The sequence below is a fragment of the Harpia harpyja genome, chromosome 3 (assembly GCF_026419915.1).
Source record: "Harpia harpyja isolate bHarHar1 chromosome 3, bHarHar1 primary haplotype, whole genome shotgun sequence".
NCBI lineage: Eukaryota > Metazoa > Chordata > Aves > Accipitriformes > Accipitridae > Harpia > Harpia harpyja.
Genome location: NC_068942.1, coordinates 35457897 through 35470076, shown reverse-complemented (window position 1 = coordinate 35470076; position 12180 = coordinate 35457897). Strand labels below are relative to the sequence as shown.

The 12180-nt window shown below is 41.6% G+C and overlaps 1 protein-coding gene across 8 annotated transcripts in view; it reads left to right on the top strand.

Annotated features, from left to right (window-relative positions):
- LRRC4C (leucine rich repeat containing 4C) overlaps positions 1–12180 on the top strand; it is a 565233-nt gene that overhangs the window by 499992 nt on the left and 53061 nt on the right. For 5 of the 8 annotated variants that reach the window (XM_052781908.1, XM_052781907.1, XM_052781904.1 and 2 more), the window contains one exon: positions 1429–1561. The exons of the other annotated variants lie outside the window; for them this stretch is intronic. The gene's annotated coding sequence lies outside the window, so the exon portion shown is untranslated. The remainder of the gene's footprint in view (positions 1–1428; positions 1562–12180) is intronic. 8 annotated transcript variants of the gene reach the window in all.

The following is a 12180-nucleotide window of genomic DNA, read 5'->3' as shown; positions in this document are numbered from 1 at the left end:
ACTGTCCCGCTTTGAGTCACAGACACAGAAGGAGATCAGTTTTAATCTTCATTGCCCTCCAGTGCTTGGATGATGCAGGAACTGCTGGTGACCCGGTACAGCAGCACAAACCCTATCTTCATGTTAAGTAAAAGCTCCAGGCTGCATGAAAACAGAAGCCTTACATAAACACCTAGTATTTCAGGGTGAAAAAGCTTATCAAAGAATCAAATCAACAGGGAGGGCAAGAAAGATCCATGCCTATTACATCAGGAGCTTCCTACAGAGGCTCAGCTTTTGTCTCATGGAAAGTGGGATCTGCTTAGTTCCCAAGCAATTTCCAGGAGGTAGGTACCTCGCTTTGCAAAACCAAGGACTGTGTCCTTTGCTGAGACACTGAGGTGACATATTTGGAGTCCGGTGTTAGAAGGAAGGAACAAACAGCTCTTTGTTTCTGTATCCTCCGTATAGACATTCTCATAAATAAATATATAAATGAAAACTCTCCAGAATTAGTATAGACTAAGAGAGCTCTGTGGAGGTTGCTAGGCAGCTGAGGCCAAAGGAATAGAAAGCAGGCAGGTCTTTGAAAAACAGAATCAGTGACTTATGGGTTATCTGGAGTCACCATTTACTCAGTTGTCTTTTGTCATAAATAAGAGACAGTAGAATTTATTTTTCTTTAGTAAATGAGCAATGTTTTTAAAATATTTGAAATAAAAGACCTGTTTTATACCTCATTCCTATCAGTGTTTTCAAGCTATGAAATTATAAGTATGATTATTATTTCTGATGTTTATTTATAGACTGACTGAAACAGGAATTTTGTGCAGTATATCCAGGCTATAACTTGAAAACAATTTAGCAGAGTAATTAATTTTTAAACTTTTGCCCAATTTTGATTTTAACCACAATGTGCATGTAAGTCTCTACATGAAGGAAGTTTCCAATGCTGAAAGGTATACCTTGCCCTCAAGAGGTGTGTCTGTGTTTCACTGTTGCTAATGACAAGGAAAGACCTAATTTCTACCACCATACCCTGTATGATGTATGATGAAGCTACTCATTACAGAAATATAGCAGTAACACCCCCCCCTTCCTATTACTGCTAAGCATGCAAAAATACAGGCATTTCCAATAGACAAGGTTTTCATATGCAAGATTAGGTGATCACATTATTGACTAATTGCTGCCTTTGAAATCTCTGCTTATATTTGTGTCTTAAAGTCTTCTTTAAATTACCTGTGCCTTCAAGAGCTGTATTATACATACAAGTACATTGAGGGGATACTATAACCCTACAACTCCCCTCCCTTCTCAGATAGTGTAATGACATCTGTATATAATGTTTTAGTCTACTTTAGTTATTCTCTCCCAATGTCTTCAAATTATGTCTCTAGAAGATTTAATTGCTGCATCATGGTTTTTCAATATTTGTTTCTTCCACAGGGTGGATGCTGTGGGGGGGTCCAGGCAGCTCTGTGGAACAGTCTCCAATGGGCTAGTAGGATGAGAAGGTCCAGGGGTAGTTTGGGAAATGAGGAGAAGCATCACCTCCCAAGACGGTAAACCTACTGAAAAGGTAATTCATGCTAGGATATTGTTATGCAGTCAGCTTTTCAGGCTCCAGGGGTATCATGGCTGCAATGCATGGCAGAAAACTGGTAGGGGATGGGAGCACATACCTTTGGCACTGCCTGAGCATTCATACAAAGTCTCCTGAACATCTTTCAAGAGCTTCTTAAATCTCACTGAGTTTCAACTCCATTCCCTATGTGAGGGAGAATTTGGAGGTTGCATCTTAACAGGGGTTTTCTTCTCTTCCTGTGGACCCGTTAGAGAATACAAATCACAAGTTTACAGTAAGTTTCCAAGAAATTCCTTACAGGACTTAAAACTCATGAAGATGCCAGCTTATCAGCCATATAGCAATTTAGCATAATAAAGTGTTGTTTTACAGGGAGAGTTAATGGCTTTATTTTTAACTGTACATAATCTTGTTTGGTTGGCTTATTTCAGTCGCGCCTTCCAGGCTTAACTACTGTGTTTGTGGAGACTCTCTTTCTCCCCTGAAGCCTTAACTATGGATGTTTTTGTTGCTAGTGTTTCAGAAGTTCAAGAGAATGTGCAAACTAAAGATCTGTCATCCCTCAGTGTAACTACAATGCTTCTTCCTTCATGTTAAGAGGTAGAGTTGAGCCATGAAGTACCAGAACATTAAGTTTCTCCGCTGCCCCAAAAGCTCAGCTATATGGTGTATTTCTGAGCCCAGTTAATTTTCAATATGTCCATGCTATGCACACATTTATTGGTCCTCACTTAAATTAAGTTTGCTGAACAAACAGATTTTGTCCACTTACTGTAAACCAATCATTTCCCATGGTACTTTATGAAATATCCGACAGGCTGACTTGCTGCATTCATTTATTAATGTCCCTTAATATATGCAGAGCGTAAGAATATCAACAATGGAAAATCGCACTGGTGGAAAATAAAATGGGATTTTTGATGCAAAACTTTTTGTAAGGATCTATTCCCACATCTCATGAGACACGAAAAAAGCACAAAACATCATTTAATTAGGAAAGCTTTTTTCTTTGCTCAGGAGTATAGATGTTTTGGCTGGTTGAGTACTAGGTTAGGCTTTCAGATGTCTCTGGGAAATACCTTCCTTTTTGTTGCTGGTAAGCTCCCTCCAGCTCCCTGACATTCATTAATTAAAACCATTCAGAGATTCCACTGCTGCAATTCACGAATTGCTTCCATGCTTCACCAGGCTTGGCAGCTGCCAGAAAACAGGCCAATCTGCGCTCATATAACATTACTGAGAGTTATATCTTTGTATAACCTGTAGCTGTGGTAGACAGTCTAAAAACTTCCCCTCTGGAAAGAACAGAAACTACTTTATTACCTGGGAGAAGTTATAAATGCATTTGTGACACAAGAAAGGTTTGATACAGGAAAGTGAAGGTAAGCATAGGTCTTGCCTCCTGCATTTATACAAATGGTGATTGTTTTCAGTTTATAATCTGCTTTTCAAGACTCTTCCACTAAAAGTTGTTGCTAATCAATTCAACCTAGGTACTCCAGACCTAATTTGGGTTTTTATTATATAGAAGAAATGAGGTAGCATAGCCTTTTGTTAATGAGGGTCCAAGAGTCATTACAAAAAATTGCACTGAATGGTTTTAGGTAATTTGCTGTAAACAAAAGATAAGAATAGCTTGCTTATGGTTGGAACTGGTCTGAGATCCAGAGGGTCTGGCATCAGTCCCTAGCCATGTTTCAGGTGTCTTCTTGGGTGCATTTTTCTACCTGTAAAATGGGTAGACTCTCATGGAAGTTCTGTAATGTTCCTTTGTTGATGCTTTTGTGATAATCCTTTCTCAAAGGGGGAAAAGGATCGTTGCACAGGAGTTAGCAGGGCTCATTGAAAGAGCTTTAAACTGGATTTGAAGGGGGAAAGGGATAAAACCAGACTTGCTAGAGATAAGCTTGGGGGTGGCACGCCAATGTTTGAGGGACGGTGTGCTAGCGAGGTCCTTCAGTCTGCTTCATGATGTGCCAAGTACACTGGAACACATTTGAAATGTCTTTATACTAATGCATGCAGCATGAGGAATACACAAGAGGAGCTAGAACCTTTGGCCCAGTCCCAGAGCTACGACATCATTGGCATAAGTGAAACCTGGTGGGATGAGTCCTGTGGCTGATGGACAGTTATAGGCTCTTCAGGAGGGATAGGCAGGGCAGGCAGGGTGGGGGGGAGTGGTACTGTATGTAAGGGAGGAGTTGGATTGTATGGCGCTTACAGTTGGCAGCGACATGGTTGAGAGCCTCTGGGTAAAGATGAAGGGGAAAGTAAATAAAGTGGATGTTGGTGTGGGAGTCTACTATCAACCACTCAGCCAGAATGACAACACCAATGGATTATTCTACAAGGAATTGATCAAGTTGATCTCTAGATCAACTGCCCTTGTCCTTATGGGTGATTTTAACTTCCCAGACATCAACTGGGAATATCATATACTGGACACAAAGAAGTCCAGCAAATCTCTAAAGCACACTGAAGATAACTTCTTGGTGCAGGTACTAAGGGAGTCAGCTAGGAAAGGTGGCCTCCTAGATTTGTTGTTTGTAAACAGAGAGGGACTCATGGGCGAAGTGGTGATTGGTGACTGTCTTGGTCACAGTGACCATGAAGTAGTTTCAAATCATTGGCGATAGAAGAAAAACTGCCAGCAAAACTTTGACCCTGGATACAGGGAGAGCAGACTTCGTTCAGGTTGCTGAAGGAACTAGTTAGTAAGGTCCCCTGGGAATCTGCTTTTGAAGGTATTGGGGTCCATGAATGCTGGTCACTTTTTAAGAGCCATCTCTTAAGAGCGCAGGAGCAGAAAATTCCAAAGTGTTGGAAGTCAAGCAAGTGGGACAGAAGGCCAGCTTGGCTAAGCAGGGATCTTCTTCTAGAGCTTAGTGTATTGGTTTTGTGTGGCAAGGTTTTGGTAGCAGGGGGGGTTACAGGGGTGGCTTCTGTAAGTAGCTGCTGGAAGCTTCCCCTGTGTTCGACAGAGCCCATACCAGCCGGCTCTAAGATGGACCCGCCGCCGGCCAAGGCCGAGCCAATCAGTGATAGTGGTAACGCCTCTGTGATAACATTTTTAAGAAGGAAAAAAAGTTGGGACGGGGGTATTTGGCAGCTGGAGAGAGGAGTGAGAACATGTAAGAGAAACAACCCTGCGGACACCAAGGTCAGTGAAGAAGGAGGGGGAGGAGATGCTCCAGGCGCCGGAGCAGAGATTCCCCTGCAGCCCGTGGTGAAGACCATGGTGAGGCAGGCTGTCCCCCTGCAGCCCAGGGAGGTCCACGGTGGAGCAGATATCCACCTGCAGCCCATGGAGGACCCCACGCCGGAGCAGGTGGGTTCCCGAAGGAGGCTGTGACCCCGTGGGAACCCCACGCTGGAGCAGGCTCCTGGCAGGACCTGCGGATCTGTGGAGAGAGGAGCCCACAGAGCAGGTTTTCTGGCAGGACTTGTGACCCCGTGGGGGACCCACGCTGGAGCAGTGTGCTCCTGAAGGACTGCACACTGTGGAAAGGACCCACGCTGGAGCAGTTCATGAAGAACTGCAGCCCGTGGGAAGGACCCACGTTGGAGAAGTTCGTGGAGGACTGTCTCCCGTGGGTGGGACCCCACGCTGGAGCAGGGGAAGAGTGTGATGAGTCCTCCCCCTGAGGAGGATGAAGCGGCAGAAAATAACGTGTGATGAACTGACCGTAAACCCCATCCCCGTCCCCCTGTGCCGCTGGGGGGGGTTGGTAGAGAATCCGGGAGTGAAGTTGTGCCCGGGAAGAAGGGAGGGGTGGAGGGAAGGTGTTCTGAGATTTGGTTTTATTTCTCATTACCCTACTCCGGTTGATTTGTAATAAATTGAGTTAATTTTCCCCAAACTGAGTCTGTTTTGCCCGTGACGGTAATTGGTGAGTGATCTCTCCTGTCCTTATCTCGACCCACAAGCTCTTTGTTATATTTTCTCTCCCCTGTCCAGCTGAGAAGGAGGGGGAGTGATAGAACGGCTCTGGTGGGCACCTGGTGTTCAGCCAGGGTTAACCCATCACACTTAGGCAGAAAAGGAAAGTGTATGGACATTGGAAGCAAGGACAAGTGACACAGGAGGACTACAGAGATGCTGTTCAGCGATGTAGGGAGAAAAATTCCTGCAGCCAAAGCTCGATTAGAGTTCAGGCTGGCCAGCACTGTGAAGGACAACAAAAATATGTTAACAGCAAAAGGAGGATCAGAGATAACATTGGTCCATTACTTGATGAGGTCGGTCACCTCACAAATAGGGATGTAGACAAAGCGGAGACATCTAATGACTTCTTCGCCTCTGTCTTTAAAACTGATGATGGGCCCTGGAGCCCTGTGTTGGAAGATGTGACTAGAGGGATGATAACATCCCAGCTGACCCTGAACTGGCTGCTCCAGCTGGATGCACATAAAGCTATGGGACCTGGTGGGATTCATCCCAGGGTACTAAAAAAGCCAGCTGATGTTATCATGGGACCTCTCTCCATTATTTTTCAACAGTCTTGGAAGTCTGGAGAGGTCCTAGTCAAGTGGAAGCTGGCAAACGTTGTCCCAGTTTTCAAGAAGGGTAAGAAGGAAAAGCCTGGTAATTACAGGCCTGTCAGTCTCACTTCAGTGCCTGGTAAAATTACAGAGAAGGTTGTTCTGGGAGTTATTGAAAAATACTTGAGAGACAATGCAGTCATTGGTCATAGCCAATACAGGTTCACGAGGGGAAAGTCCTGCTTAACTAACTTCATTTCCTTTTATGACAAGGTCACCCATCTAATTGACCAAGGGTAGCCAGTAAATGTGGTGTTTTTTGATTTTAGCAAAGCTTTTGATACTGTCTCTCACAGTATCCTTCTGGACAAAATGTCCAGCATATAGCTAGGCAGGTCCATAATACGTTGGGTGAACAATTCGCTGATGGGTCGGGCTCAAATAGTTACAGTAAATGGGGTTACATCAGGCTAGCGGCCAGTCACCAGTGGGGTTCCCCAGGGCTCAATTTTAGGGCCAGTGCTCTTTAATGTTTTTATAAATGATCTGGATGCAGGAATCGAATGTACATTAAGTAAGTTTGCTGATGATACTAAACTAGGAGGAGCTGTGGACTCCCTCAAGGGTAGAAAGGCCTTACAGAGAGGTCTGGGTAGACAAGAGAGCTGGGCGATCACCAACCGTATGAAATTTAACAAGAGCAAGTGCTGGATTTTCCACCTTGGATGGGGTAGTCCTGGTTATATGTACAAATTAGGGGATGAGAGGCTGGAGAGCAACCCTGCGGAAAGAGATTTGGGGGTTTGGGTTGATGGCAAGTTGAATAGGAGACAACAGTGTGCTCTGGCAGCCAAAAGGGCCAACCGTGTCCTGGGGTGCATCAAGCACAGCATAGCTAGCCGGTCAAGGGAGGTGATTGTCCCACTCTACACTGCGCTGGTGTGGCCCCACCTCAAGTACTGGCTGCAGTTTTGGGCACCTCGGTATAAGAAGGACAGCAAACTATCAGAACGTGTCCAGAGGAGGGCAACCAAGATAGTGAAAGGTCTCAGGGTAAGACTTATGAGGAGCAGCTGAGGTCACTTGGCTTGTTCAGCTTAGAGAAAAGAAGGCTGAGGGTTGACCTCATCACGGTCTACAAATTCAAGGAGGGCAGCAGAGAGGGAGGTGCTGATCTCCTCTCTCTGGTGACCAGTGAGAGGACACAAGGAAATGGAATGAAGCTGTGTCAGGGGTAGTTCAGATTGGACATTAGGAAAAGGTTCTTCACTGAGAGGGTGGTCAGTCACTAGGACAGGCTCCCCAAGGAAGTGATCATGGCACCAAGCCTGTCAAGACTTCAAGGAGCATCTGGACGATGCTCTTAGTGGTATGGTTTAGTTTTAGGTAGTCCTGTGAGAAGCAGGGAGTTGGACTCGAGGATCCTTATGGGTCCCTTCAACTTGAGATATTCTATGATGCTATGAATCTAACATCAGTGCCATAGAGAACGGTCTGGACTCCAGGCTTTATACTGGGAAAAGAAGTTACAACCCTTCAGAGCAAATATGAAAAGAAACTGAAATTAATGAGCTGACATTGTGATATCTTCATCTGCAACATACTAAATAAAGTTTGAACTTCTCCATCCCTACACTTAATGAGAAACAGGCAGCTTAATGGATTGATGTTTCAGTCTCTGATTCACTGCTTAAATTGTGTTTCATGTGAACTATTGTTGGAAATGCTATTTTGACTGAAGGAAGGGGAAGATAAGAATGCTGTTTTAATATAACTTGAAATCTTGATGGTAAAAGGTAATTTATATTTTCAGTAAGAGGCTTTCATCTTCATTGGAGTCTAATGATATTGATCTGATACCAGTACTAAGTATATATTCTTGAATTCTGACCAGTTTCTGCTTCTGGTGGGAACCACAAATGTTTCACATTGCTCCAGCAAATGGAGCTCTTTCTGTGCATTTCTTTGGCTGGTCAGTGGCTGCATTTTGCTGTTCTGTGTGATAAATATTTTTTTGGGTCTATTTTAAGATGAATGGTTCTAAATTTTATATTTGTGGCAATCGCTGTGCCCCTTCAAGGGTATTTATAGTAAAGTCATAGTAGTCAATGCTGGGTTTGGTTTTGGTTTTCCTTTTCTAACAGCTAAGAAACCAGTTGTGTTCCATGATTTATGGAAAAGTTCAAACCTTTCAAATTAAGTGAAGGGTATACAGCTTCAGAATGAATTATGTTCTTAAACATAATGAAAATCTCCATTTGAGAATGTGGCGTGTCCTGGAGTTTGGAACAGAACAGAAGAAATGAGGTATTCAAATCAAACCAGAAGTTCTTTTCACCTAATAACAATTCACATAGCCATGTTTAGAACAAAGCTTGTATTTTGAATGGCTGTAAATACTGACCTGTGTGTGCACAACTAGTTCTACACAGCTGGCAATTGATAAGACTACAGTCACAAAGCATGCACATGCAAAACTGTGTAGGCAGTGCCCATTGCTAGCAGGCAAAGGGAATACTCAACTAAGTAATTTTTTTAATCTTCTTTATAGCTATAAATTAAAACTGGGAAGCTTCTGTTCAGTCTTTTTCTTTTTTTTTTTTCTTTTTTTTTCTTCCTTTTCACCAAGAGACCTCTAGGGTTTTATCTTAGAAGAAAGAGCCCTTAGTCAGAACCAAAGTCAATAACCCTCAAGAGACAAATGGAGACAGGAGAACTTAGGAGCAATTCCTTCAATGTTTCACAAAAAACTAAAGACTGTGACATGACAAGAATAGACCATTGGATCTCTGAAATTATCTAAGAAATCAAATATGAAAGAGATGAGTTACCAGATAGTCTTCACCTGCATTATTCAATGCCATATACATTGCTCTCTTCACAGCTGATAACACTGTATATAATAAATCTGGTATGTTTTGTGGGGAGAAGTGCTGTGTTCTTTTTGTTTAAACTCACTGTGTGAAATTCCTCCTTCACTAAAACCTGGTAGAAAAGCTGGCCCCTTTAGTGTGTCAGGATACCAGTGATTCAGTGTCTCAATTTAATTCTTTTTCTTCCTCTCTCTAGGGTTGTTTTTTGTTCATCTGCTACTTTTGTTTTCTATTGTTATTTCTCCATTATTATTTAATTTCTTACCAATTATGTTCCACTTCCTGATTTCCTGTTTAATTCCTTGATTTCTGTTATGATAGGTGGCAGAAAACCGTTCACCTGATACTGAAGGAGACCAGTCTGGGCTATTTACTCTTTCTAAGACTGAATGTTCAGGCACCTTCATCTGAATGTTTTGGTTCCTGTAATGTTGCTGGATCCTGTCCTGCAATTTTTAACACTTTAGTGGAAATTTTACTTTGACTACAGTAGCATAAAACTGGTGGTAGAAAAGTTGATCTGAATACCAAATAGTAAAATTTCTTTCCTTAATTCCTTTGATGTCTTGGGGAATTGCAAAGGATTAGCTGTTGATTTTGCAACATATAATTGATAGATAACAAAAATTCAGCTTCAAAGCACTTTAAACCTCTTCTGACAAAAGAAACCATGTTAAAGGATGGTAAAGGGGAGGTAAAGAATTTACTCTCAGATGCATTAAGCAGATCACTTTTTATTGAAGTGACATGTACCTGTTGTAGAAGGTGAGGTCTCTGTGAGAAGTTGTTAATATACCAGAGATCCCATGCATAGCAGCTTTTGTTTATATCCAATGTCTGATATAATATTTATCAGGAAGATACTGAAATCTGTAACAAGGATTGAAGATTACCAAATGAACAGCCTGGATTAGGCAATATGATTATTGAAAAGGAAAAGTGAAAACAACTTACTTACACAAGGTGTCTGACTGCAGCTAGAATCCCCAGGGCATTTAAATCCGTATCAAAGTACCTGGAGATGGAAGTTATTCTCGTGGAGCCTCATGAAGTGGGGGGAAGGGGCGGAATTCATGACTATGTGGCCTTTGAGCAAGAGCATGCTGAAAGAAATTGGCATGAGGGATGTGATTGAAACATAGTTCTAAGCATAGATTAGAACAATAATTTATGGGGGTTGTTTGTTTTTTATTTTTTGCTTGCAATGCTCTGTTTGCTTGGACTATGTAAAAGCTTAATCTCAAGTTTTCCTAGGTATAGCTTTCTTTTTTATTTTTAATCCTGTCTTGTATTGGGAGCAAGATGCATCACAGTGAAACAGTAGGGCTGTCTACATTGCTAGAGGTAAAAAGTCAGAAGAATACGTATGAATACGTATGCAGGTAGTGGAAAAGGAGCTGCACCTTGAGACACAGGTGCTGAGAGTGCTTCCTACTGCTCTGTTAAGCATCAGTATGGGCTGATGCTTAACTGCAGCTGCCAAATATCAGCCTTTGGGAAGGAATTCCCTCTGGCAGAACAGTCCTCTGTTCTTCCTGCTTAGAAGCAGATGGCAGAGGCAGCCCACATCACCAGGCAGACCTGGATATGCTGTGCCTCTTTAGGCTGAAGATTACTCTAATCTAGTAAATCGTTGTTCATTTCAGTCATACAGCTATTTGAACTGACTTAAAGTAAAAGAAAAATTATTTTGGAGGTAATCCCTGCCATTTTTCTATAAAGCAAGTGAGCAGTACAAACAAGGCTGATTTGTACAACATAAAACATAGTAACTAACAGGTGAATTAAAACTGTGAATATATTGCTAATATATTAAAGCATTGTTTTATATTGGCCAAGTAGGCTATTATATATTGTCATAATATTATTTCCAATAGTTTTCTGACATTGTTATATTATGGCAGTGCCTATGATAGTTTATGAAAAGAGCTATATGAGCACAGAATAAGAGAGAGCTCTGCATCATTCAGATGCTGCAGTGAGGGAAGTAATGTCTTTATTTAATCCTCTTGATTTATAACTATGATTTTTTTTTTTTAACTGGGCTGATTACAAGAGTATTTGACCACTTCACAGTCATTAACTCCTTTAGATGCATAAAGTAACAAGAGATGCCTCTCTGAACAGTGAGCCTCTGATCAATACCTAAAAAATACAGTACATCATAACAAAAATGGCAGCACACTGGCTAATGTATTAAATAACCAAGCAGCACAGAAATGCTCAACTTCTCTGAATATTGCACTAGAAATGGTTTTCTTTAGCAAGATTTCATGTTTAGAAGCAGTAGGTTCTGAAAGTGAGTAGGTTTTTCTTTGCAACTCCTGTTGTTTGATCTCCAATTTTACAAAGAAGCTGAGGCACAGAGATGAAGCATTAAGAAAGTTAGGAGTTAGAACCTCTTTCCTACTGTATTTGATCAGGAAATCTTAGCCTTTTTCCCCACAGAAAGCACCACTTAGTCTATTTAAATTCATTATCACATATCTTTATAGGGTTTGAGGATCCGAGATACTACAATTGAAAATCATCCTAACATGTCTAAACAGAGAAAAGATGCTTTAGTCATGGGAATTAAATACAGAGAGGTAGTGGTGGTCCTGTCTGCAGTCCTGTATGCTTTCTTAAAGATAAAGTAGCCCTTTTAATAGCAAGGGTTAATAGCTAAACTAGACAATATCGTCCAGTTGCACAAGTATCCCTAATTAGTTTTGGTAGGAATACTAAAGTTTCAGCACCACACAGTCTGTATGTTTTGAGCTGTAAGCAACAGATCTCCCTATTTCTCCTGTCCTGGGCTCTTCTAAGTATATATTAAGCATTGGAACTAGTTGCTGAGTTCCACAATAATGGGTAATGTTGGCAAATATCCACTAGTGACAGATCTGAGAGCCACCGCAATCCATTCCTTTACTGCAGATTAAAGTTGAATTTAAAATTACCAGCATGAAAAAGAAGTGTTCTTTTTGTAGAAATTGTAATTTGATACCGAGTTGGTGGTCGTTTAAAAATGGAGTTTCAAAAAGAGAAAAGTGTCATGGTCCAAAAAGAAAAAAGTGAAAAATGAGGCTTGGACACCAAATTGGATTGATCTGTGCTAGCAATAACAAATTCAAGCTGCATATAAACTTTATGCATCCTGCATGGTTGCAGCATGAAATCAATGATTATTCACTTGCTTAAATCAAAATTCTGATTAACATGATTAACAGCAAAAAAGTAGAAAGTGTATGCTGGGTTTAGGAATTTGTGTCA